Source organism: Scyliorhinus torazame, chromosome 24, assembly GCF_047496885.1.
Source record: "Scyliorhinus torazame isolate Kashiwa2021f chromosome 24, sScyTor2.1, whole genome shotgun sequence".
Classification (NCBI taxonomy): domain Eukaryota; kingdom Metazoa; phylum Chordata; class Chondrichthyes; order Carcharhiniformes; family Scyliorhinidae; genus Scyliorhinus; species Scyliorhinus torazame.
Window position 1 is genome coordinate 55,872,048 of NC_092730.1, and position 27,755 is coordinate 55,899,802.

At 44.8% G+C, this 27,755-nt stretch overlaps 5 non-coding genes across 5 annotated transcripts; all 5 read left to right on the forward strand.

The window, feature by feature from the left end:
- Window positions 1-3,126: 3,126 nt before the first annotated feature.
- trnal-cag (transfer RNA leucine (anticodon CAG)) lies at window positions 3,127-3,209 on the forward strand. Its single transcript has one exon. It is a non-coding gene; the product is annotated as a tRNA-Leu (tRNA).
- Window positions 3,210-4,942: 1,733 nt separating this feature from the next.
- On the forward strand, window positions 4,943-5,025 carry trnal-cag (transfer RNA leucine (anticodon CAG)). The gene has a single exon. It is a non-coding gene; the product is annotated as a tRNA-Leu (tRNA).
- A 1,089-nt stretch (window positions 5,026-6,114) lies between these two features.
- trnam-cau (transfer RNA methionine (anticodon CAU)) lies at window positions 6,115-6,186 on the forward strand. The gene has a single exon. It is a non-coding gene; the product is annotated as a tRNA-Met (tRNA).
- A 580-nt stretch (window positions 6,187-6,766) lies between these two features.
- On the forward strand, window positions 6,767-6,849 carry trnal-cag (transfer RNA leucine (anticodon CAG)). Its single transcript has one exon. It is a non-coding gene; the product is annotated as a tRNA-Leu (tRNA).
- A 1,734-nt stretch (window positions 6,850-8,583) lies between these two features.
- Window positions 8,584-8,666, forward strand: trnal-cag (transfer RNA leucine (anticodon CAG)). Its single transcript has one exon. It is a non-coding gene; the product is annotated as a tRNA-Leu (tRNA).
- The last annotated feature ends 19,089 nt before the right edge of the window (window positions 8,667-27,755 follow it).

The following is a 27,755-nucleotide window of genomic DNA, read 5'->3' on the forward strand; positions in this document are numbered from 1 at the left end:
CTCTGACCTCGAAGCAGCATCGGATGCCAGGAAGATCACATTATTTCTCTCCACCGTGGGGGACCACGCCATCCACATCTACAACTCCCTTACATTCGCTGCCGGCGAAGACAAAACAAAATTCGAAACAGTCCTGCTGATGTTTGACAGCCACTGCGACACTGAGGTGAATGAGAGCTTTGAATGGTACTTTTTCCAGCAGAGGCTTCAGGGTAAGAATGAAACTTTTCAGTCCTTCGTGACCCATCTCCGCATCCTAGCGCAGTCATGTAACTATGACTCGACGGCAGATTCCATGATCCGGGATCAGATCGTTTTCGGTGTCCACTCCGACTCCCTTCGGCAGCAGCTCCTGAAAGTCAAACAGTTGACCCTCTCAGTTGCTATCGAGACATGCGTTATCCATGAGCATGCTAAGAATCGTTACTCCCACATCAGGGCGGCAGAAACTGCAAAACCGGCCTCCCATGAGGTGGAACGGGTGCAGGCCATTGTTCAAATGCACGGCCTGAGCATCGAGGAGAGTGGTCACTTTGTGCGCTTTTCCTGGGTCCCTGCGCATGTGCGCCATGACCGAGTGGACGACGAGGCCGAAAACATGACTGCACAGGTGCGTACGTCGACCGATCGCACTGCGCATGCACGATGGCGCACGAAATGCCCTGCCGTCGGCGTCATGACATCTCCGAATTGTGGCTCCACCCACTTAAAGCGGAAATGTCCGGCAAAAGGACGCCGGTGTCTACAGTGTGGCAAGCTTGGCCACTATGCAGCCCTTTGCAGATCTGCTCCACCGCTCAGCAGCCAGCGATCCCAGCTGCGGCGCAGAAGTGTCCGCTCAATACAACAAGGCATGCCAGATTCCGATCCCGACAGCCCAACAGACCCTGATGCTGAGTGCGTCAGGTCCCCATACCGGGTGGGCATCATAACTACACATGCGCTGCCTTCCACCACAACGAGAAACGCCTCTCGATCCTCAGTGTGGATCGACGAGTGGTGTACTGTCCACACAAATAATGAAATGAAAACGAAATGAAATGAAATGAGACAAGGCTTGCATCCGATTCAAACTTCACACAGGCGCATCAGCGAACCTCATCTCAAAATCCGGCCTCGACACCATGCGCGCCAGACCAAGCATTCTTCCACCAGCATGCCAGTTCCTTGACTACAATGGCAATGCCATAGCTGCCAGTGGTTCCTGTCAACAAGGGGTATCCAACAAGGCGACACGGCAACACTGTGGTTTGAAATCGTCGGGCCTGATAGAGCGTCCCTGCTCAGTGCTCGAGCTCCTGAACCTGGTTCAGCGAGTCCACGCCACGTCATCATCACTGGCGACGGCCTCGCCAGCAAGTTACAAGCCTATTTATATTCTCACTCACACCAAACGGAAACAAGTCGCTATTTGTCAGCAGCACACCTGCCTTCTTCTTTATAACAGGAAGATCCAATACCTCCTTTTCAATGGAAAAGCGTTGGTCTCAGGACATGAGATTCCAGCTTAAATATGCACAGCAAGACCCCACCGGCAGAAGCCCAGTTCATGACTCGATAATCTGCTTCAGTGACTCTGGTTGAGGAATTAATATTGATCCCAAGAGAAGGGTAAAATTCGTCTTCTCTTGTAAATAGTCTGGCAGGTTGGATTGTTCACATCCCTCCAAGAGGGGCAGTTGGGAACTCGGTTTCTATTGTGATTCATTGCTCGATAAAGCTTTATTTCCCTATTGGCCCCCTGTGAGTTATTACTGGATATCGTTCTATATCTATATTGCCCCTCTGTGGGGTACTACTGGATAACGTTTCCTGTGCAGCTTTGACTAAGGGTCACCTGGGCTCGAAACCTTAGCTCATTTCTCTCCCTCCAGATGCTGTCAGATCTGTTGAGACTTTAAAGCATTTTCTCTGTGATTCCCTCTGTGTGAGCTTTACAATTTTGTAATGTGTCATGCTGTCTCTTTCATTCTTGGGACTAATGTCGGTATGAGACTGCAAGAAATTTTCTGATAGGTATTTGCTGCAAAGCAAACAGGGACGTGTGTTATGTTTACTTTTGGCGTGAGGGAGAATGTAAATAGCAGAGAATACCCTCGATTCCTCGACCTCGGTCTAATGGCCCAGCACTTCCGCTGCGCACTCTCCTCCTTAAACCAGGAGCTACAACATTACTGCCCTGCGGTAACCACACAATTATTCACTTCCTAATTTTTTACTTTCAACAAGAACAGACGTTTGAGCACACTGATTCTGGTCAGCACAGTTCAGATAATTTACTTTCGTGCGGAATGGTTGTTCTGTGGAAGGTGATGTGATTTCTTCTGTGACGTTGTTCTGATGGGAAAGTGGGGAGTGACTGGAATCACCTTTATAAAATGAAGTTCGGGGCAGCAGTTTCATCTCTCTGGGAACATTGATCACGCTGTTACAGACTTCCTCAAACTTTGCCTCAAGTCCGACCACAAAAAAAGAGCACCGAGCAGAGTGGCGCAGCGGAAGCGTGCTGGGCCCATAACCCAGAGGTCGATGGATCGTAAACCATCCTCTGCTATTCGTACTCTCAATCACACCAAACGGATAAAAGTTGCTATTTGTCAGCAGCACATCTGCCTTTTTCTTTATTGGGACCAAAGTTTTGCTTTCAGTCTTATCCACTCTTTGACACCTGTTCTTCAGCAAGCCACAGTACAGTCGAGGTGATTAAGTTGACTTCTCCCAGAACACTCTTCTGCCGCCTCGACTGGATGAACGTTCATCTCATTGGACACTGGAGGGGTTCTTCGGCTACTTGTCTGTGAGAGCAGCACCGGAAGCAGCTGTGGAGAGGGATTGCAGTCGCCAGAATGCAACTCTCCAATTAGATACTTCACGCCCTCAGGTCTTAGACTTTCAAAACCTTCGTCTGAGGAACAGGTAGAGCGGTGTATCGGACCTTGCTGATTAGAGGAAACTGATCAATGCAGCAATTAGAAGCTCCTTAACCACCAGCGGTTTGGACAAGGATGGCACTCAGATACAGGACTCTGGCTGGGGTTCAAAAGTAGGGAAAGCATGTCTTGTTTGAAATGTAATAAAGATGAAGACAGACTTTAAGTGGATTTGTGCACGGATCGTAGTCAACGCATTGGGATAGCCGAGCGGTCTAAGGCGCTGCGTTCAGGTCGCAGTCTCTTCTGGAGTCGTGGGTTCGAATCCCACTCCTGATGTTGTCTTTTACTCCACGAGGTTAAATTTCTCCAGCAAGATTTTCAACCTCAGGAAGATCCAATACCTCCCTTTCAATGGAAAAGCGTTGGTCTCAGTACATGAGATTCCCGCTTAAATACGCACAGCAAGACCCCACCGGCAAAAGCCCAGCTCATGACTCGACAATCTGCTTCGATGAGTCTGGTTGAGGAATTCTATTGATCCCAAGAGAAGGGTAAAATTCGTCTTCTCTTGTAAATAGTCTGGCAGGTTGGATTGTTCACATCCGTCCAAGAGGGGAAGTTGGGGACTCGGCTTCTATTGTGATTCATTGCTCGATAAAGCTTTATTTCCTTATTGGCCCCCTGTGAGTTATTACTGGATACCGTTATATATCTATATTTCCCCTCTGTGGGGTACGACTGGATAACGTTTCCGGTGCAGCTTTGACTAAGGGTCACCTGGACTCGAAACCTGAGCTCATTTCTCTCCCTCCAGATGCTGTCAGATCTGTTGAGACTTTAAAGCATTTTCTCTGTGATTCCCTATGTGTGAGCTCTACAATGTTGTAATGTGTCATGCTGTCTCTTTCATTCTTGGGACTAATGCCGGGATGAGACTGCAAGAAAGTTTCTGATAGCTATTTGCTGCAAAGCAAACAGGAACGTGTGTTATGTTTACTTTTTGTGTCAGGGAGGATGTAAATAGCAGAGAATAGCCTCGATTCCTCGACCTCGGGCTAATGACCCAACACGCATCCGCTGCGGCACTCTGCTCCTTAAACCAGGAGCTACAACATTACTGCCCTGCGGTAACCACACAATTATTCACTTCCTCATTTTTTCTTTCAACAAGAACAGACGTTTGAGCACACTGATACTGGTCAGCACAGTTCAGATAATTAACTTTCGTGCGGAATGGTTGTTCTGTGGAAGGTGATGTGATTTCTTCTGTGACGTTGTTCTGATGGGGAAGTGGGGAGTGACTGGAATCACCTTTATAAAATGAAGTTCGGGGCAGCAGTTTCATCTATCTGGGAACATTGATCACGCTGTTACAGACTTCCTCAAACTTTGCCTCAAGTCCGACCACAAAAAAAAGAGCACCGAGCAGAGTGGCGCAGCGGAAGCATGCTGGGCCCAGAGGTCGATGGATCGAAACCATCCTCTGCTATTCGCACTCTCAATCACACCAAACGGAAAAAAGTTGCAATTTATCAGCAGCACATCTGCCTTTTTCTTTATTGGTACCAAAGTTTTGCTTTCAGTCTTATCCACTCTTTGACACCTGTTCTTCAGCTAGCCACAGTACAGTCGAGGTGACTAAGTTGACTTCTCCCAGAACACTCTTCTGCCGCCTCTACTGGATGAACGTTCACCTGATTGGACAGTGGAGGGGTTCTTCGGCTACTTGTCTGTGAGAGCAGCACCGGAAGCAGCTGTGGAGAGAGATTGCAGTCGCCAGAATGCAACTCTCCAATTAGATACTTCACGCCCTCAGATCTTCGACGTTCAAAACCTTCGCCTGAGGAACACGTCGAGCGGTATATCGGGCCTTGCTGATTAGAGGTAACTGATCAATGCAGCAATTAGAAGCTCCTTAACCACCAGCGGTTTGGACAAGGATGGAACTCAGATACAGGACTCTGGCTGGGGTTCAAAAGTAGGGAAAGCTTGTCTTGTTTGAAATGTAATAAAGATGAAGACAGACTTTAAGTCGATTTGTGCACGGATCTTAGTTTTTGCATTAACCCATCAGGGTGGCCGAGCGGTCTAAGGCGCTGCGTTCAGGTCGCAGTCTCTTCTGGAGGCGTGGGTTCGAATCCCACTCCTGATATTGTCTTTTACTCCACGAGGTTAAATTTCTCCAACAAGATTTTCAACCTCAGGAAGATCCAATACCTCCCTTTCAATGGAAAAGCGTTGGTCCCAGTACATGAGATTCCCGCTTAAATACGCACAGCAAGACCCCACCGGCAAAAGCCCTGCTCATGACTCGACAATCTGCTTCGGTGAGTCTGGTTGAGGAATTCATATTGATCCCAAGAGAAGGGTAAAATTCGTCTTCTCTTGTAAATAGTCTGGCAGGTTGGATTGTTCACATCCGTCCAAGAGGGGAAGTTGGGGACTCGGCTTCTATTGTGATTCATTGCTCGATAAAGCTTTATTTCCTTATTGGCCCCCTGTGAGTTATTACTGGATACCGTTATATATCTATATTTCCCCTCTGTGGGGTACGACTGGATAACGTTTCCGGTGCAGCTTTGACTAAGGGTCACCTGGACTCGAAACCTGAGCTCATTTCTCTCCCTCCAGATGCTGTCAGATCTGTTGAGACTTTAAAGCATTTTCTCTGTGATTCCCTATGTGTGAGCTCTACAATGTTGTAATGTGCCATGCTGTCTCTTTCATTCTTGGGACTAATGCCGGGATGAGACTGCAAGAAAGTTTCTGATAGCTATTTGCTGCAAAGCAAACAGGAACGTGTGTTATGTTTACTTTTTGTGTCAGGGAGGATGTAAATAGCAGAGAATAGCCTCGATTCCTCGACCTCGGGCTAATGACCCAACACGCATCCGCTGCGGCACTCTGCTCCTTAAACCAGGAGCTACAACATTACTGCCCTGCGGTAACCACACAATTATTCACTTCCTCATTTTTTCTTTCAACAAGAACAGACGTTTGAGCACACTGATACTGGTCAGCACAGTTCAGATAATTAACTTTCGTGCGGAATGGTTGTTCTGTGGAAGGTGATGTGATTTCTTCTGTGACGTTGTTCTGATGGGGAAGTGGGGAGTGACTGGAATCACCTTTATAAAATGAAGTTCGGGGCAGCAGTTTAATCTATCTGGGAACATTGATCACGCTGTTACAGACTTCCTCAAACTTTGCCTCAAGTCCGACCACAAAAAACAGAGCACCGAGCAGAGTGGCGCAGCGGAAGCGTGCTGGGCCCATAACCCAGAGGTCGATGGATCGAAACCATCCTCTGCTATTCGCACTCTCAATCACACCAAACGGAAAAAAGTTGCAATTTATCAGCAGCACATCTGCCTTTTTCTTTATTGGTACCAAAGTTTTGCTTTCAGTCTTATCCACTCTTTGACACCTGTTCTTCAGCTAGCCACAGTACAGTCGAGGTGACTAAGTTGACTTCTCCCAGAACACTCTTCTGCCGCCTCTACTGGATGAACGTTCACCTGATTGGACAGTGGAGGGGTTCTTCGGCTACTTGTCTGTGAGAGCAGCACCGGAAGCAGCTGTGGAGAGAGATTGCAGTCGCCAGAACGCAACTCTCCAATTAGATACTTCACGCCCTCAGATCTTCGACGTTCAAAACCTTCGCCTGAGGAACACGTCGAGCGGTATATCGGGCCTTGCTGATTAGAGGTAACTGATCAATGCAGCAATTAGAAGCTCCTTAACCACCAGCGGTTTGGACAAGGATGGAACTCAGATACAGGACTCTGGCTGGGGTTCAAAAGTAGGGAAAGCTTGTCTTGTTTGAAATGTAATAAAGATGAAGACAGACTTTAAGTCGATTTGTGCACGGATCTTAGTTTTTGCATTAACCCATCAGGGTGGCCGAGCGGTCTAAGGCGCTGCGTTCAGGTCGCAGTCTCTTCTGGAGGCGTGGGTTCGAATCCCACTCCTGATATTGTCTTTTACTCCACGAGGTTAAATTTCTCCAACAAGATTTTCAACCTCAGGAAGATCCAATACCTCCCTTTCAATGGAAAAGCGTTGGTCCCAGTACATGAGATTCCCGCTTAAATACGCACAGCAAGACCCCACCGGCAAAAGCCCTGCTCATGACTCGACAATCTGCTTCGGTGAGTCTGGTTGAGGAATTCATATTGATCCCAAGAGAAGGGTAAAATTCGTCTTCTCTTGTAAATAGTCTGGCAGGTTGGATTGTTCACATCCGTCCAAGAGGGGAAGTTGGGGACTCGGCTTCTATTGTGATTCATTGCTCGATAAAGCTTTATTTCCTTATTGGCCCCCTGTGAGTTATTACTGGATACCGTTATATATCTATATTTCCCCTCTGTGGGGTACGACTGGATAACGTTTCCGGTGCAGCTTTGACTAAGGGTCACCTGGACTCGAAACCTGAGCTCATTTCTCTCCCTCCAGATGCTGTCAGATCTGTTGAGACTTTAAAGCATTTTCTCTGTGATTCCCTATGTGTGAGCTCTACAATGTTGTAATGTGTCATGCTGTCTCTTTCATTCTTGGGACTAATGCCGGGATGAGACTGCAAGAAAGTTTCTGATAGCTATTTGCTGCAAAGCAAACAGGAACGTGTGTTATGTTTACTTTTTGTGTCAGGGAGGATGTAAATAGCAGAGAATAGCCTCGATTCCTCGACCTCGGGCTAATGACCCAACACGCATCCGCTGCGGCACTCTGCTCCTTAAACCAGGAGCTACAACATTACTGCCCTGCGGTAACCACACAATTATTCACTTCCTCATTTTTTCTTTCAACAAGAACAGACGTTTGAGCACACTGATACTGGTCAGCACAGTTCAGATAATTAACTTTCGTGCGGAATGGTTGTTCTGTGGAAGGTGATGTGATTTCTTCTGTGACGTTGTTCTGATGGGGAAGTGGGGAGTGACTGGAATCACCTTTATAAAATGAAGTTCGGGGCAGCAGTTTCATCTATCTGGGAACATTGATCACGCTGTTACAGACTTCCTCAAACTTTGCCTCAAGTCCGACCACAAAAAAAAGAGCACCGAGCAGAGTGGCGCAGCGGAAGCATGCTGGGCCCAGAGGTCGATGGATCGAAACCATCCTCTGCTATTCGCACTCTCAATCACACCAAACGGAAAAAAGTTGCAATTTATCAGCAGCACATCTGCCTTTTTCTTTATTGGTACCAAAGTTTTGCTTTCAGTCTTATCCACTCTTTGACACCTGTTCTTCAGCTAGCCACAGTACAGTCGAGGTGACTAAGTTGACTTCTCCCAGAACACTCTTCTGCCGCCTCTACTGGATGAACGTTCACCTGATTGGACAGTGGAGGGGTTCTTCGGCTACTTGTCTGTGAGAGCAGCACCGGAAGCAGCTGTGGAGAGAGATTGCAGTCGCCAGAATGCAACTCTCCAATTAGATACTTCACGCCCTCAGATCTTCGACGTTCAAAACCTTCGCCTGAGGAACACGTCGAGCGGTATATCGGGCCTTGCTGATTAGAGGTAACTGATCAATGCAGCAATTAGAAGCTCCTTAACCACCAGCGGTTTGGACAAGGATGGAACTCAGATACAGGACTCTGGCTGGGGTTCAAAAGTAGGGAAAGCTTGTCTTGTTTGAAATGTAATAAAGATGAAGACAGACTTTAAGTCGATTTGTGCACGGATCTTAGTTTTTGCATTAACCCATCAGGGTGGCCGAGCGGTCTAAGGCGCTGCGTTCAGGTCGCAGTCTCTTCTGGAGGCGTGGGTTCGAATCCCACTCCTGATATTGTCTTTTACTCCACGAGGTTAAATTTCTCCAACAAGATTTTCAACCTCAGGAAGATCCAATACCTCCCTTTCAATGGAAAAGCGTTGGTCCCAGTACATGAGATTCCCGCTTAAATACGCACAGCAAGACCCCACCGGCAAAAGCCCTGCTCATGACTCGACAATCTGCTTCGGTGAGTCTGGTTGAGGAATTCATATTGATCCCAAGAGAAGGGTAAAATTCGTCTTCTCTTGTAAATAGTCTGGCAGGTTGGATTGTTCACATCCGTCCAAGAGGGGAAGTTGGGGACTCGGCTTCTATTGTGATTCATTGCTCGATAAAGCTTTATTTCCTTATTGGCCCCCTGTGAGTTATTACTGGATACCGTTATATATCTATATTTCCCCTCTGTGGGGTACGACTGGATAACGTTTCCGGTGCAGCTTTGACTCAGGGTCACCTGGACACGAAACGTCAGCTCATTTCTCTCCCTCCAGATGCTGTCAGATCTGCTGAGACTTTAAAGCATTTTCTCTGTGGTTCCCTATGTGTGAGCTTTACAATGTTGTAATGTGTCATGCTGTCTCTTTCATTCTTGGGACTAATGTCGGGATGAGACTGCAAGAAAGTTTCTGATAGCTATTTTCTGCAAAGCAAACAGGAACGTGTGTTATGTTTACTTTTGTTGTGAGGGAGAATGCAAATAGCAGAGAATACCCTCGATTCCACGACCACAAAAAAAAAGAGCACCGCACAGAGTGGCGCAGCGGAAGCGTGCTGGGCCCATAACCCAGAGGTCGATGGATCGAAACCATCCTCTGCTATTCGTACTCTCAATCACACCAAACCGAATAAAGCTCCCATTTGTCAGCAGCACATCTGCCTTTTTCTTTATTGGTACCAAAGTTTTGCTTTCAGTCTTATCCACTCTTTGACACCTGTTCTTCAGCTAGCCACAGTACAGTCGAGGTGACTAAGTTGACTTCTCCCAGAACACTCTTCTGCCGCCTCCACTGGATGAACGTTCACCTGATTGGACAGTGTAGGGGTTCTTCGGCTACTTGTCTGTGAGAGCAGCACCGGAAGCAGCTGTGGAGAGAGATTGCAGTCGCCAGAATGCAACTCTCCAATTAGATACTTCACGTCCTCAGATCTTAGACTTTCAAAACCTTCGTCTGAGGAACAGATAGAGCGGTATATCGGACCTTGCTGATTAGAGGAAACTGATCAATGCAGCAATGAGAAGCTCCTTAACCACCAGCGGTTTGGACAAGGATGGCACTCAATGTTGCAATGTTGTAATGTGTCATGCTGTCTCTTTCATTCTTGGGACTAATGTCGGGATGAGACTGCAAGAAAGTTTCTGATAGTTATTTTCTGCAAAGCAAATAGGAACGTGTGTTTTGTTAACTTTTGGTATGAGGGAGAATGTTAAAAGCAGAGAATATCCTCGGATTAGAGGAAATTGATCAATGCAGCAATGAGAAGCTCCTTAACCTCCAGCGGTTTGGACAAGGATGGCACTCAGATACAGGACTCTGGCTGGGGTTCAAAAGTAGGGAAAGCATGTCTTGTTTGAAATGTAATAATGATGAAGACAGACTTTAAGTCGACTTGTGCACGGATCTTAGCTTCGAAGACAACGCATTAGGACGGCCGAGCGGTCTGCGTTGAGGTCGCAGTCTCTGCTGGAGGCGTGGGTTTGAATCCCATACCTGATATTGACTTTTCCTACACGAGGTTAAATTTCCCCCGCAATATTTCAACCTCAGGAAGATCCAATCCCTCCCATTCAATGGAAAAGTGTTGGTCTCAGGACATGCGATTCCTGCTTAAATACGCTCAGCAATACCCTCCAGGCAGAAGCCCATGTAACGACTCGATAATCTGCTGAATGACTCTGGTTGAGGAATTCAAATCAATCACAGGACTCCGGCTAAAATTAATCTTCTTTTGTTGTACATCGTCTGGCTGTTTGGGTTGTTCACATCCGTCCGAGACGGAAAGTTGGGAACACGGTATCTATTGTGATTTATTTCTAGTTAATGTTTTATTAACGTTTTGCCCCCCTGTGAGGTATTACTGGATATCGTTATATCTCTATATTGCCCCTCTGTGTGGTACTACTGGATGACGTTTGCAGTCCAGCTTTGACAAAGGTTCTCCTGGACTCGAAACATTAGCTATTTTCTCTCCCTACAGATGCTGGGAGACTTGCTGAGATTTTAAAGCATTTTCTCTGTGGTTCCCTATTTGTGACATTTACAATGTTGTAATTTGTCATGCTGTCTCCTTCATTCCTGGGACTAATGTCGGGATGAGACTACAATAGAGATTCTGACTACAATAGAAATTTGCTGCAAAGCAAACAGGATCGTGCGTTATGTTTACTTTTGGCGTGAGGAAGAATGTATATTTTGCTTTCGTGCTGCATGGTTGTTCTGTGAAGGTGATGTGATTTCTTCTGTGACGTTGTTCTGATGGGAAAGTGGGGAGTGACTGGCATCACTTTTACATAAAGAAGTTCGGGGCGGAAGTTTCACCTCCCTGGGAACGTTGATCAAGCTGTTACCGAATACTTCAAACTTTGCCTTATGTCCGACCGCGAATAGCTCAACCACGAGCGGACTGGCGCAGCGGGAGCGTGGTGGGCCCATAGCCCAGCAGTCGCTGGACCAAAACCATCGTCTGCTATTTGTATTCTCACTCACACCAAAAGCAAACAAGGCGCTATCTCCCAGCAGCACATCTGCCTTTTTCTTTATTAGTATCAACATTTTCCTTTCAGTCTGATCCGCTCTTTGACACCTGTTCTTCAGCTACCCACAGTATAGTCGAGGTGACTAAGTTGACTTCTCCCAGAACTCCCTTCTGCCGCCTCTACTGGATGAACTTTCACCTGTTTGGACACTGGAGGGGTTCTTCGGCTGTGAAAGCAGCACCGGAAGCAGCTGTGGAGAGAGATTCCAGTCGCCAGGATGCATCTCTCCAATTGGATACTTCACGTCGCTCAGATCTTCGTCTCTCAATACCTTCGTGTGAGGAACAGGTTATAATGAAAAAATATATAATTTGAACCATGAATGTGAACCTGGAAAAGACTGAGATTTGAAATGAAATGGAAAGGTCCCACAAAGGGTTAACAGCCGCAGATTGTTTAAAATACAGATAGCTTCGCAGGCGTTAAAGAAAACAGATATGGACAAATCAACCTGGTTTTAAAGTTAAAAAGACATTCAATCAATTTAAAATCTTAAGTTATATAAACGGGAACAGTATTTCACACTTCCTGAGAAGTGCATTATTTTACTGAACAATTAAAAAAGGAACAACCAGGATCTTAGGTTTAAATTGGGGGAGAAGGTTAAGCGGGAAACCTTGCTGACGCCACTTAAATATGAGACAACTGCTTTCCAGCTAAGAAACACATGAGGTGGTACGTTTCTACCATAATTTACACATTTTTGACGTTAAAAATCTTTTAGCAAATAATCAGGTCATAGGGTATAGGTCCAAGCCAGATAAGGTTAGAAATATAGGGGGCGACCTGCCGTTGACACCAGCTGACCAGTAGAAGTGCTGAGGCGAACTGCTTCGTTGAACACGAGTTCATATTTAGTATTGAGACTGAGAAAACACATCAGTAAAGACAGATATCAGAAAAGTTGCTGGCGAAGCAACAAATAAATGTATTACCTGCCAAACAAAAGTATTACATGTCAAGCAGAATAAGCTAGTTCAACGACAGGGAGCTTGCATTAGCTACAGTCAGCAAGCAACAGCTACATTTCAATAAATGCCATGTAGAAACTAAGTCTGCGCAAAGGGCTATATAATACCTAATAATTCAGCAGCCAGCTCTCATAGCTGCCCTCGGTCATGGGAAGGACTGAACACGGAAGCCGAGCAGAACAGCGAATCCATCAGGAAAAAAACAAAAGGTACAGGAGAAAATTGTCAAGGCAGACTTGAAGGTCTAACAACTGACCAGGAAGATGCAAAGAAAATATCTTATTACTTTTCTGTAAAAACAGTGATTACATCTTTTAATTTGAAATTAAAACGAACTTAAATTGATAACCTGAAAGAGTGTTTTTCGAAAGTTTACTTCACTCTACTTAGAAAAGCCGGACCCGTGAGTGAAGCACCTGAGTGGAAAGTAAACAGAATCTTCTCTGAAGACATGGGTTATGCCGTGGGATAACATGAAACACTGGTTTGACCCGAATAGCGCCCACCTAAGTCTGCATAGGAGTCAGGGAGTGAGAATCCCTGTTCATCATTGAGAATATCTTGACCCTTTTCTGGTACAGGGGGAATTCTAAGAATAGTGGTGAGATTTTAACTTCATGGCGCGCAACGTGGAGGGCTAGAATATTAGAAGTTTCTGGGTAAAGCGAGGCTAGAATATTAGAAGTTTCTAGTTAAGCAGGTGGAGGTTTGAATATTAGAAGTTTCTAACCTACACAGGGAATGGAATATGAGACGATTCTAGTTCCCAAATAATTGTTAGAATATTAGAAGTTTCTAACTGGCACAAAGGCTAGAATATGAGAAGTTTCTAGTATATGTGTGAGGCGAACTTTCCCTGCCGAGTTTAATGCGGAAAGTCATGTGTGATTGACTTTTGGAAGGATATTCTGTGGATCGGGGGGACCTAAAACTTAGTTGGGTGCGAGCGTCAGAATAGAAGATACTGACCCTGAGTAAAAGTCTGCAAGACATCTTAGTAAAGGTACTGGGATTCTTGCATCCATTACTGGTAGAAGGAGGACAAAAATAAATCTTCCTTGGAGTCAAGCAGATTGTGAGGGAAAGCCTAGAGAAATAGGGACGCCGAGAAAACTTTAGAGACCAAGATCAATCGACCTTTAACTAAAACAAGAAGACAGTGCCTCAGTACCCCTGGATAGGTCCCAGATAGGGTGCATATCCTGAATGTCGGAGTGCACCTGAAAGGGACAACCAGGAACAGAAATTTAGAATCCAGAAAATGGCAATTAGGGTAATCCTCTTGCTCTGAAACACGGTCAAGAGATGTGAAGCAACGGGGCGAGCGTACGGGGCGAGAGTGGAAGAGATTAAAAGAGGCAAAAAAAACTCCTTGATAAGGGAGGCTTATCAGAACGGAGGGGTCTCATTTTTGTTAGAGTACCTAAAACCCGATGGAATAGACATCCAAGGTCTCGGTGGATAAATGAGTGTGTGTGTGTTTAATAAGGATTTGTGAATTTCCCTTTGGTGTTTCAAGTTTTTAAAATGTTGTATTTTGCAAAACCGAGTTTCACATCAATTAGAAGGTATAAACGGCAGGTAGAAATGTGACCAATATTATGAGGTAGTAAATCAGTATGTTCAGAACTAAATTGGTCACAGCATAAACACAAAAAGAGGTTTTACTCGGGAGCAGTCAGAGCTCTGTGCAGGAAAGTACTTTGAAACTAACCCGTTGAAATTGACACGGCACAGCTCCAGCAGGTTCCTAGTGCCCGAAGACTCAAAAGATAGTCAGGAGCAGGAAAAATGATGTTTAGAATGTTAAATACATGGTAGAAGGAGATTTAGGGAATAAAGATATTAGACCAGAAGTTAGATTAGGAGAATTACTTTCAGTATCAGGAAATGAGAACCTGATGGCAGGGAAATATTTAATAAAATTCGATGCAGGAAAAATTAGGATATTAAATACCAATCGATAGCACAGAGGCAGTTTGGGTGAAGCTACCAACTAAAACTAGGTAAAAGGTAAAGAAAAGATCGTTCAGAATTTGGGTGAACATATAGTTGAATTAGAGAAGCATGGCGTCTGGAGCAAAAAGAATTATATCAGAACTGAAACATCTGACCCAGCTAAATAATAACCAAGGGATTATGATAATCCATAGGCAACCTTTCGGCAGCAACGAAGAAACGTAATCAGCAAGGATTGTATATGGGATGGTATGAAAGTGACAAAATGTCATTACTGCAGAGAAAACCTAGCTAACGATGATGTAATTCTGAAATGATGTGCAGGATTGTGGAGAAGTGACAAACTTATTATCCCAATTAGTGAGGGAGTATAAAGTTTAAAAGATGTTGGGATGACCCGGGGACATAAAATTAGCCTAACAGTGTTCAGAGACTGTATCACCGCAATGGTGCCGTGCCAGAGGGTAGGCCATACCCCCAAACCGGTTGGACAAGGAGAAAAGGAATGTTGTACGAAATTAATGATTGACCCGGGATATGGATTTGGAAAAAATATGAACCAAAACTTTCCCGATACAGGGAAGGGGTTTCTGTGGATAATTTGAAACCCCCAGACAATGGACAGGCTTTAGAGGAAAGGAATGTTTAGTTATGAGTGTCAGTGAATTACTGCACTCACTAGTATTATGTGATGAAGTAGAGTGGGATGACAGTGAATTAAAACCTGTTAGCAGCATTGAAAGGACAGATGATGAAGATAAAATGTCATGTTCAGAACTTACCTTTCATAAAAATCCTGTCATAATCAGAAATAAAGAAATTGGAGTTAAGTCAGTAGCAATATCCGAAATGTAGCAGGGTAAGTTTCAACCAGATCGGACCACTGAGCGAGCAAAAGAGGAGGAGTTTGAGATTCTTCGAATCTCACTCAGTGGTGCAATGATAGAAGGAGAAGGCTTAACCGGCCTTAATTGTATGATGTACATAATTGAGCAAAAACCAAGCCAGCAAAAAACCCAAAAAGAAACAAAAAGGACATCCGGAGGTCCTGGAGAGGGCACTTCTTGAGTATCCAAACAAGAATAGAACATACAAATGAACAAATAGGGCCCTCTCCAACCTTGGCCTGTTCGTTTGATTTTTCAGATAGATAGAATGATACAGACACATTTGTTTGGAAGGAGAAAAAGGACTACAATCAAGAGGGATACAAGGATCGGGTTTAAAGAAGGAATGGAAGAAGCTAGGACTAGGAGTAAGCTAGATTGGTTAAAATGGGGGGCAACAATGTTAATGGGGATTGCCGTGATTAGTTTCGGAATATTAGTTTAATTGCATTAGGGGAATCAGGTGAAGTAATGGGATCTGGAAAAATAGATACCAGCTTCAGTCAGATAAAACACATAATAAAAATAAGAATAAGCAAATGTTTAAATATAACGGAAGAAATCATTAATTTCCAAATCATCCAGGAGATAGGCTCAACTGCAGTCTGTTAGAATCAAGCAACAGTGTCAGTAACAACATATTCAGTAGAATGTTGGGAGCACTTGCAAGCAGCCTGGAATACGTACTAAAATTATCAGCTCGGTTAAAGATTTTTAGACAGTATTCGGGGAAAACTAATGATACTAACTAGGACCCCGAGAAAGGGCAAGTTAAGATAAGAAATGCGTTGCAAAACAAAACCACAAGTAGGAGTAATTTGGGAAACGATTTGATAGACGTGGGCTTAAAAATTAAAGAAACATTTAAAACAGCAATTAAAATTATAGCAAGTCCATTTAAATGGTTTTGGACTACGTTAACCTTGGTTCAAAACAATTGGTACTTGTTTGTATCAATTGCGGGAGGGGTAATTGCCGCAGCATTGCGGTGGAAATTGGGAAATTTTAAATTATGTCAAAACCTATGTTGCAAATGTTGAAATAGAATTGCTCAACGGAAAGAGAGAAAAATGACACAATTAGTTACATATTTGAGGAACGTAACTGACAAAGCCAGGAAGAAATCTTTTCGAGTTGGGAATAAACCGAAGTATCAAATGATTACTGAGCAGTGAAACCTTCGGTCACACTTCTCTGACTGGACGTGTGGCCTGGACACCAGCTGATGGATGATCTGAGTTCTCCACGGGACGTGTACTACATGATGGATTTTTTAAGGGTCGCGACAGACAGCAGCGACTGACGAGGAACCCCCACAGTTTACGAGACAATAGTATTAAGACATTTTTGTTTGTTTGAGCTTGATGTTGCAGTGGGAAATTTACAACCAATGTTTTAAACGAAGTTTCCTTGAGGCATTATGATAATTATTTTTTTAAAATGTCGTGCATCTTATTAAGAATTGTTATGTATGTATGAAAAAGAATTTGACATGGCTTGAGATAACAGATGCCAACTGACAAGGAACAAATGCAGGACTTTGGTAGTTGATTTTAGTTAGAGGGAGCCTTACAGCACTAAACTACAATGGGCGGCAGATAGCTGGGCAATAGAACAATTGGAACTAGGATAGCATTGGATGCTGTCAAAAGCATGAATTATTCTAAAGAACACGTGCCATCTACAGATACAATTGACATGCTTAGAACTAAACGCAACAGCACAGAATCTGACAGAGTTAATTAGAACTTGAGACAGGAGCACAACTTGTGACAATAGCGAAAACCAGCAGGGAATCTCAGTCTGTCTGATAATGACGGAGCTAAAGCTGCTCAACGGTTTGAACAAATTTTGTTTACTCAACATCCACAAAGGGTGTGAGTTTTCTGTAAAATGGGACTGTTTTAATACAAAGGGGTTAAACAAGGGTTCACTTAAAGTGTAGTAAGGGTAATCTCGTGGGTAATTTACCAAAGTACCAGCACATATCATATCACGGGGAATATTGATGTTGTTAATAGCATGTGTGATTTATATACTCTCATTATTGGGCACAAGTTCTGGCTTAAAAATCACTCTGTTAAGACCAGGAAACGATGTGTTGATATTAAATTTTGTCTTACAGATTGTGATTGCTAAAAAATATGTGAAGATGTAACACACAAACTGTTTGTGTGATTAGTTGCATAGCAAAGTGTTAACATAAGGCTTACTTTTGTAACTTTGTACTTGACAACAGGGAGGAATAATGTTTATATGGAAGACGATAAAGTGATGATTCGATGTGAAGAAAGTGGGCTCAATTGAGTAGGACCCCCACCAGTTGGATGTATTAAATGTATTGCTCCTTGCAATAGAAACAGGGTTGTCAACCATTTTTGGTTGGTTATGTGGCGACTGTGAAAAGGGCAAATATACGCGTCATGTGTTTCAAGAGATGATAACGGAGGAAAGGGATCTTGAAGAGACATGGCAGTCAGTTACAATAGCATGGATATCAAATGGTTCCGGACGTACTTGGTTCAGGGACATGTTAGTTACCCATGAGAGAAAATCAGGGTTGGAAGTGGGGTCAAAGACACCTTTTAAATTGATGATGCACGGGAGTAAGTGGTTAATACATGATAAAGACGTTTACGATACCAATGAGGAACATAAGGCAATTTGGATGCAACAGGAATGGGACACTCGACTGCCAGTGACAGGTAAACAAACTTTTTGGTTACTGATGTATTGAGTGGCTTACTGATCCTAAGGGACACGAGGCAGCTTGTACGGTGCTGCTATCCCAAGGAGATAAAATGCTTTGGAGATAGTGGAACACACGAAAAATAGCTATTGGGTTACCTTTATGAACAGCTGCCACTATAGTCCACGGTGATTATAATTAAAGAATGACCTGTCTGTCACCTGTGGTATAAGCGATGGATAAAATCACACGATGGGGTTGGGACACGATTTGAAAACAGGAAAATTGAATATTGAAAGCACAGATATGGGATACGATGGTATAAAATGAGTAGGGGGATAAGAATTAAAAGAATGGGGCCATGTTTCAAATGCCAAGAGGGGGTGTAATGCAAAAGTTGAACAATATGTCATTTGAACCATGAAAGTAAGCCTGGAAAAGCCTGAGATTTTAAAAGAAAGCGAAAGGTCCCACAAAGGGTTAACAGCCGCAGCTTGTTTGAAATACAGATAGCTTCACAGGCATTAAAGAACAGAGCTAGAGTCAACTCATCCTGTTTTTCAAGTTAAAAAGACATTCAATCAATTTAAATGTTTAAGTTATATAAAAGGGAACAGTACTTCACACTTCTTTAGAAGTGCATTATTTTATAGAACAATTCAAAAAGGAACAGCCAGGATCTTAGGTTTAAATTGAGGGATAAAGGTTAGGCGTGAAACCCTGCTGACGCCAGTTAAATATGAGACAACTGCTTTCCAGCAAAAGAAACACATGAGGTGGCACGTTTATAACATAATTTACACATTTTTGACGCTAAAAACCTTTTAGAAAGTAATCAGCCCATAGGGTATAGGTCCAAGACAGATAAGGTTAGAATTACAGAGGGCTTCGACACCAGCTGAACCGTAAAAGTGCAGAGGCGAACTGCTTCGTTGAACACGAGTTCATATCCAGTATTGACACTGAGAAAAACATCACTTGAGGCAGATATCAGAAAAATTGCTGACCAAGCAACAAATGAATTTATTAGCTGCCAAACAAATGTATTACCTGTCAAGCAAAATAAGACTGGGAGCTTACATTAGCTACAGTCGGCAAGCAGCAGTTACATTTCAATAAAGGTCATGTAGAAAGTTAGGCTGCGCAACGGGCTCTATGAATGGTAATAATTTAGCATCCAGCGAGTCAGCTCTCATAGCTGCCCTCGGTCATGGAAAGGACTGAACACGGAAACCGAGCAGAACAGCGACTCCATCAGGAGAAAACCAAATGTTAAAGAAGAAAGATTGTCAAGGCAGTCCTGAAGGCCTAACAACTGACCAGGACGGTCCAAAGAAAAGGTCTTATTACTTTTCTGTAAAACAGTGATTTTATCTTTTAATTTGAAATTAAAACGAACTTAAATTGAGAACGTGAAAGAGTGGTTATTAGAAAGGTTACTTTACTCCACTTAGAAAAGCCGGACCCGTGAGTGAAGCTACTGAATGGAAAGTAAACAGAATCGTCTATGAAGACATGTGTTATACCGGCGGATGACTTGAAACACTAGTTTGACCCGAATAACACCCAGCTAAGTCTGCACAGGATTCAGAGAGTGAGAATCCCTGTTCACCTGTTAGACTATCTTGACCCTTTTCTGGTATAAGGGGAATTCTAAGAATAGTGATGAGGTTTTCAGATCGCTCAGATCTTAGACTCTCAATATCTTCGTGTGAGGAACAGGTAGATCGGGAATTCGGTCCTCCTTGATTGGAGCAAACGGATAAATGCAGCAACGAGAAGCTCCTTAACCCCCAGAGGCTTGGAGAGGGATAGCACTCAGGTACAGGACTCTGGCTGGGGTTTGAAAATAGGCAAAGCACATCTTGTTTGAAATGAAATGACGATCAAGATACAATTTAAGTCGATTTGTGCAGGGAGCTTTTTTTCCACGCCAACGCGTTAGGGTGGCTGAGCGGTCCAAGGTGCTGCGCTAAGCTTTGTAGTCTCCTCTGCAGGCGTGGGTTCGATTCCCACTCCTGATAGTAACTTTTCCTCCACGAGGTTAAATTTCTGCAGCAAGATTTTCAACCGGAGGAAGATCCAATATCTAATATTCAATGTAAAAGCGTTGGGCTCAAGGACAGGTGATTCCTGCTTATAAACGCACAGCAAGTCCCCACAGGCAAAAGCCCAGTTAATGACTCGATAATCTGCTTCAGTGACTCTGGTTGAGGAATTAATATTGATCCCAGGGCTCCGGGGAACATTCGTCTTATCTTGTTGTAAATAGTCTGGCTGGTTGGATGGTTCACATCCGGCCGAGAGGGGAAGTTGGGAACTCGGTTTCCATTGTGATTCATTGCTCGATAAAGCTTTATTTCCTTATTGGCCCCTGTGAGTTATTATGGATATCGTTATATACCTATATTGCCCCTCTGTGGGGTACTGCTGGATAACGTTTCCAGTCCAGCTTTGAGAAAGGCCATCTGGACTCGAAACTTTAGCTCTTTTCTCTCCCTACAGATGCTGTCACGCCTGTTGAGATTTTACAGCATTTTCTCTGTGGTTCCCTATGTGTGAGCTTTACAATGTTGTAATGTGTCATGCTGTCTCCTTCAATCCTGGGACAAATGTCGGGATGAGACTGCAAGAAAGATCCTGATAGGTATTTGCTGCAAAAACAGGAAGGTGCGTTATGTTTACTTTTGGTGTGTGGGAGAAAGTAAATAGCAGAGAATACCCTCGATTCCTCGACCTCGGGCTAATGGCCCAGCACGCTTCCGCTGCGGCATTCTGCTCCTTAAACCAGGAGCTACAACATTACTGCCCTGCGGTAGCCAGAAAACTATTCACTTCCTCGTTTTTTCTTTCAACAACAACACACGTTTGAGCACACTGATTCAGGTCAGCGTAGTTCAGATACTTTACTTTCGTGCTGAATGGTTGTTCTGTGAAGGTGATGTGATTTCTTCTGTGACGTTATTCTGATGGAAAAGTGGGGAGTGACTGGAATCACCTTTATAGAAGGAAGTTCGGGGCGGCAGTTTCACCTCTCTGGGGACATTGATCAACCTGTTACTGATTCCTTCAAACTTTGCCTCACATCCGACCCCGGAGGTCACTGAAAGCTTTGTGATGATTCTGATATGCAGACGTTTTAAACGAAACTGTGAAACAACATAATGATTTGATCCACTCAATAACAATAGCTGAGATTGGGGCATTGTATGTGTGTGTCAGTTGTCTGCCAGTGTCCGTTAAAATGTCTGCATGTCAGAATCAACACAAAGCTTTCAGTGGCATTGTGCATTGTCTGTGTGTGGAGGAGAGGGTGCATTTCGGCGTTTGGGTGTAAATAAATCTTTAACTGTCAGTCTCTGGTGTGACATGTGAATATTGGATCAATTCTCTATCTGCAGTCTCTGTTGCTGTGTGTGGCTGTGTTGTATCATTCTGTGAATCTCACCCTGGTGCTCTCTGTGAATTTAAGGTTGCTTTATTTGGTGTACGATAAATTCAGAGACACACGGCACGGTCAAACAATCTTTCAATCTCGTGTTCGTTTCGTTCACCGCAGCGGGAGCGGTGCGCAAGAGATTTCTGGGAGGTAAGTTTATCCTTTAAAAACACTTACCTTCACAGGACCAGGCCAGTCGATTTCAGCGGGAGCGGTGCACAAGTGATTTCTGGGAGGTAAGTTTATCCTTTAAAAACACTTACCTTCACAGGACCAGGCCAGTCGATTTCAGCGGGAGCGGTGCGCAAGTGATGTCTGGGAGGTAAGTTTATCCTTTAAAAACACTTACATTCACATGAACAGGCCAGTCGATTTCAGCGGGAGCGGTGCGCAAGTGATTTCTAGGAGGTAAGTTTATCCTTTAAAAACACTTACCTTCACAGGAGCAGGCCAGTCGATTTCAGCGGGAGCGGTGCGCAAGTGATTTCTGGGAGGTACGTTTATCCTTTAAAAACACTTACCTTCACAGGAGCAGGCCAGTCGTTTCAGCGGGAGCGGTGCGCAAGTGATTTCTGGGAGGTAAGTTTATCCTTTAAAAACACTTACCTTCACAGGAGCAGGCCAGTCGATTTCAGCGGGAGTGGTGCGCAAGTGATTTCTGGGAGGTACGTTTATCCTTTAAAAACACTTACCTTCACAGGAACAGGCCAGTCGATTTCAGCGGGAGCAGTGCGCAAGTGATTTCTGGGAGGTAAGTTTATCCTTTAAAAACACTTACCTTCACAGGAACAGACCAGTCGATTTCAGCGGGAGCGGTGCGCAAGTGATTTCTGGGAGGTAAGTTTATCCTTTAAAAACACTTCTTTCCTGTTTTATTTTTTTCGACCCGCGGACTTCTGGGAAGCCCCCCTCCACCCCCCCCCCCCCCCAGCCAATAAATCCTGGTGGAGAGGAAACCCGAGTAGTGTCCCCCACCCGCCCTTCTCCTCTAACCTAATAATAAGACCCATTGGTGTGAGGTAAGTGCCATATTATATTATTATTATATTATATTATTAGCATTATGCAGGTCAAGGTTCGGAGGTGGAGAGCAGTCTCTGTCAGGGAGAGAACCTGAGAACATCTAAGACACTCAGAAGGTAAGAAGGTAAGTAAGCGATTTTTACTCATTTTTACTTTTATACCTTTTTCAAATTGTGTGTGTCGGGGGGGGGGGGGGGGGGGTGGGGGGGAACTGAAGTGACATCACAGAAAAGCTGTGGCCTGAGTGGCTGGTTGGGAATCTACACTAAATTAAAAAAAATTAAGCATTGGTAACTAACTAAACATAATTACTTAATTATAATTTAGAGGGGTATCTAAGCCAGAGATCGGAGAGTACTATATTTAGCTTTCGCCTTTCTATTAGAAATCTAGTGCTAGGAAACAGATAGTTAACAGTAACTTAGAAATTTAAAAAAATATATATTAAAAAATGTTTTTTTTTAAATTTTTATTTTTATTATATGACGCAATGTCAGTTAGAGGGGTGCAGTGCTCTGACTGTGAGATGTGGCAGGTCCGGGAGGCTTCCAGCGTCCCGGATGGCTTCATCTGCAGAAAGTGCACCCAACTGGAGCTCCTCACAGACTGCATGGTTCGGTTGGAGCAGCAATTGGATGCACTTAGGAGCATGCAGGTGGCGGAAAGCGTCATAGATCGCAGTTATGTAAATGTGGTCACACCCAAGGTGCAGGCAGAGAAATGGGTGACCACCAGAAAGGGCAGGCAGTCAGTGCAGGAATCCCTTATGGTTGTCCCCCTCTCGAACAGGTATACCCCTTTGGATACTGTCGGGGGGATAGCCTATCAGCGGAAAACAGCAGCAGCCAGAGCAGTGGCACCACGGCTGGCTCTGATGTTCAGAAGGGAGGGTCAAAGCGCAGAAGAGCAATAGTAATAGGGGACTCTATAGTCAGGGGCACAGATAGGCGCTTCTGTGGACGTGAAAGAGACTCCAGGATGGTATGTTGCCTCCCTGGTGCCAACGTACAAGATGTCTCCCAACGGGGAGAGGGCATCTTGAAGGGGGAGGGCAAACAGGCAGAGGTCATTGTACATATTGGTACTAACGGCATAGGCAGGAAGGGGAATGAGGTCCTGCAGCAGGAGTTCAGGGAGCTAGGCAGAAAGTTAAAAGACAGGACCTCTAGGGTTGTAATCTCGGGATTACATGCCAGTGACTCTAGAAATAGGAAGATAGAGCAGCTAAACACGTGGCTAAACAGCTGGTGTAGGAGGGAGGGTTTCCATTATCTGGATCACTGGGAGCTCTTCCGGGGCAGGTGTGACCTATATAAGAAGGACGCGTTGCATCTAAACCGGAGAGGCATAAATATCCTGGCCGCGAGGTTTGCTAGTGTCACACGGGAGGGTTTAAACTAGTATGGCAGGTGGGTGGGCACGGGAGCAATAGGTCAGAAGGTGAGAGCATTGAGGGAGAACTAGGGAATAGGGACAGTGGGGCTCTGAGGCAGAGCAGACAGGGAGAATTTGCTGAACACAGCGGGTCTGGTGGCCTGAAGTGCATATGTTTTAATGCAAGAAGTATTACAGGTAAGGCAGATGAACTTAGAGCTTGGATTAGTACTTGGAACTATGATGTTGTTGCCATTACAGAGACCGGGTTGAGGGAAGGGCAGGATTGACAGCTAAACGTTCCAGGATTTAGATGTTTCAGGCAGGGTAGAGGGGGATGTAAAAGGGAAGGCGGAGTTGCGCTACTGGTTCGGGAGAATATCACAGCTGTACTGCGGGAGGACACCTCAGAGGGCAGTGAGGCTATCTGGGTAGAGATCAGGAATAAGAAGGGTGCAGTCACAATGTTGGGGGTTTACTACAGGCCTCCCAACAGCCAGCAGGAGATCGAGGAGCAGATAGGTAGACAGATTTTGGAAAAGAGTAAAAACAACAGGGTTGAGGTGATGGGAGACTTCAACTTCCCCAATATTGACTGGGACACACTTAGTGCCAGGGGCTTAGACGGGGCGGTGTTTGTAAGGAGCATCCAGGAAGGCTTCTTAAAACAATATGTAGACAGTCCAACTAGGGAAGGGGCGGTACTGGACCTGGTATTGGGGAATGGGCCCGGCCAGGTGGTAGATGTTTCAGTAGGGGAGCATTTCGGTAACAGTGACCACAATTCAGTAAGTTTTAAAGTACTGGTGGACAAGGATAAGAGTGGTCCTAGGATGAATGTGCTAAATTGGGGGAAGGCTAATTAAAACAATATTAGGCGGGAACTGAAGAACATAGGTTGGGGGCGGATGTTTGAGGGCAAATCAACATCTGACATGTGGGAGGCTTTCAAGTGTCAGTTGAAAGGAATTCAGGACCGGCATGTTCCTGTGAGGAAGAAGGATAAATATGGCAATTTTCGGGAACCTTGGATAACGAGAGATATTGTAGGCCTCGTCAAAAAGAAAAAGGAGGCATTTGTCTGGGCTAAAAGGCTGGGAACAGATGAAGCCTGCGTGGAATATAAGGAAAGTAGGAAGGAACTTAAGCAAGGAGTCAGGAGGGCTAGAAGGGGTCACGAAAAGTCATTGGCAAATAGGGTTAAGGAAAATCCCAAGGCTTTTTACACGTACATAAAAAGCAAGAGGATAGCCAGGGAAAGGGTTGGCCCACTGAAGGATAGGGAAGGGAATCTATGTGTGGAGCCAGAGGAAATGGGCGAGGTACTAAATGAATACTTTGCATCAGTATTCACCAAAGAGAAGAAATTGGTAGATGTTGAGTCTGGAGAAGGGTGTGTAGATAGCCTGGGTCACATTGAGATCCAAGAAGACGAGGTGTTGGGTGTCTTAAAAAATATTAAGGTAGATAAGTCCCCAGGGCCTGATGGGATCTACCCCAGAATACTGAAGGAGGCTGGAGAGGAAATTGCTGAGGCCTTGACAGAAATCTTTGGATCCTCACTGTCTTCAGGGGATGTCTCGGAGGACTGGAGAATAGCCAATGTTGTTCCTCTGTTTAAGAAGGGTAGCAAGGATAATCCAGGGAACTACAGGCCGGTGAGCCTTACTGCAGTGGTAGGGAAATTACTGGAGAGACTTCTTCGAGACAGGATCTACTCCTATTTGGAAGCAAATGGACGTATTAGTGCGAGGCAGCATGGTTTTGTGAAGGGGAGGTCGTGCCTCACTAACTTGATAGAGTTTTTCGAGAAGGTCACTAAGATGATTGATGCAGATAGGGCAGTGGATGTTGTCTATATGGACTTCAGTAAGGCCTTTGACGAGGTCCCTCATGGTAGACTAGTACAAAAGGTGAAGTCACACGGGATCAGGGGTGAGCTGGCAAGGTGGATACAGAACTGGCTAGGTCATAGCAGGCAGAGAGTAGCAATGGAAGGATGCTTTTCTAATTGGAGGGCTGTGACCAGTGGTGTTCCACAGGGATCAGTGCTGGGACCTTTGCTCTTTGTAGTATATATAAATGATTTGGAGGAAAATGTAACTGGTCTGATTAGTAAGTTTGCAGACGACACAAAGGTTGGTGGAATTGCGGATAGCGATGAGGACTGTCGGAGGATACAGCAGGATTTAGATTGTTTGGAGACTTGGGCGGAGAGATGGCAGGTGAAGTTTAATCCGGACAAATGTGAGGTAATGCATTTTGGATGGTCTAATGCAGGTAGGGAATATACAGTGAATGGTAGAACCCTCAAGAGTATTGAAAGTCAAAGAGATCTAGGAGTACAGGCCCACAGGTCATTGAAAGGGGCAACACAGGTGGAGAAGGTAGTCAAGAAGGCATACGGCATGCTTGCCTTCATTGGCCGGGGCATTGAGTATAAGTATTGGCAAGTCATGTTGCAGCTGTATAGAACCTTAGTTGGGCCACACTTGGGGTATAGTGTTCAATTCTGGTCGCCGCACTACCAGAAGGATGTGGAGGCTTTAGAGAGGGTGCAGAAGAGATTTACCAGAATGTTGCCTGGTATGGAGGGCATTAGCTATGAGGAGCGGTTGAATAAACTCGGATCGTTCTCACTGGAACGAAGGAGGTTGAGGGGAGACCTGATAGAGGTCTACAAAATTATGAGGGGCATAGACAGAGTGGATAGTCAGAGGCTTTTCCCCAGGGTAGAGGGGTCAATTACTAGGGGGCATATGTTTAAGGTGAGAGGGGCAAGGTTTAGATTAGATGTACGAGGCAAGTTTTTTACGCAGAGTGTAGTGGGTGCCTGGAACTCGCTACCGGAGGAGGTGGTGGAAGCAGGGACGATAGTGACATTTAAGGGGCATCTTGACACATACATGAATAGGATGGGAATAGAGGGATACGGACCCAGGAATTGTAGAACATAGAACATAGAAAATACAGCACAGAACAGGCCCTTCGGCCCACGATGTTGTGCCGAACCTTTGTCCTAGATTAATCATAGATTATCATTGAATTTACAGTGCAGAAGGAGGCCACTCGGCCCCTCGAGTCTGCACCAGCTCCTGGAAAGAGCACCCTACCCAAACTCAACACCTCCACCCAACACCAAGGGCAATTTGGACATTAAGGGCAATTTATCATTGGCCAATTCACCTAACCCGCACATCTTTGGACTGTGGGAGGAAACCGGAGCACCCGGAGGAAACCCACGCAGACACGGGGAGGACGTGCAGACTCCGCACAGACAATGACCCAAGCTGGAATCGAACCTGGGACCATGGATCTGTGAAGCAATTGTGCTATCCACAATGCTACCGTGCTGCCCTTAAGAACAAATAAATCTACACTATATCATTTTACCGTAATCCATGTACCTATCCAATAGCTGCTTGAAGGTCCCTAATGTTTCCGACTCAACTACTTCCACAGGCAGTGCATTCCATGCCCCCACGACTCTCTGGGTAAAGAACCTACCTCTGATATCCCTCCTATATCTTCCACCTTTCACCTTAAATTTATGTCCCCTTGTAATGGTGTGTTCCACCTGGGGAAAAAGTCTCTGACTGTCTACTCTATCTATTCCCCTGATCATCTTATAAACCTCTATCAAGTCGCCCCTCATCCTTCTCCGCTCTAATGAGAAAAGGCCTAGCACCCTCAACCTTTCCTCGTTAGACCTACTCTCCATTCCAGGCAACATCCTGGTAAATCTTCTTTGCACCTTTTCCAGAGCTTCCACATCCTTCCTAAAATGAGGCGACCAGAACTGTACACAGTACTCCAAATGTGGCCTTACCAAGGTTTTGTACAGCTGCATCATTACCTCATGGCTCTTAAATTCAATCCCTCTGTTAATGAACGCGAGCACACCATAGGCCTTCTTCACAGCTCTATCCACTTGAGTGGCAACTTTCAAAGATGTATGAACATAGACCCCAAGGTCTCTCTGCTCCTCCACAATGCCAAGAACT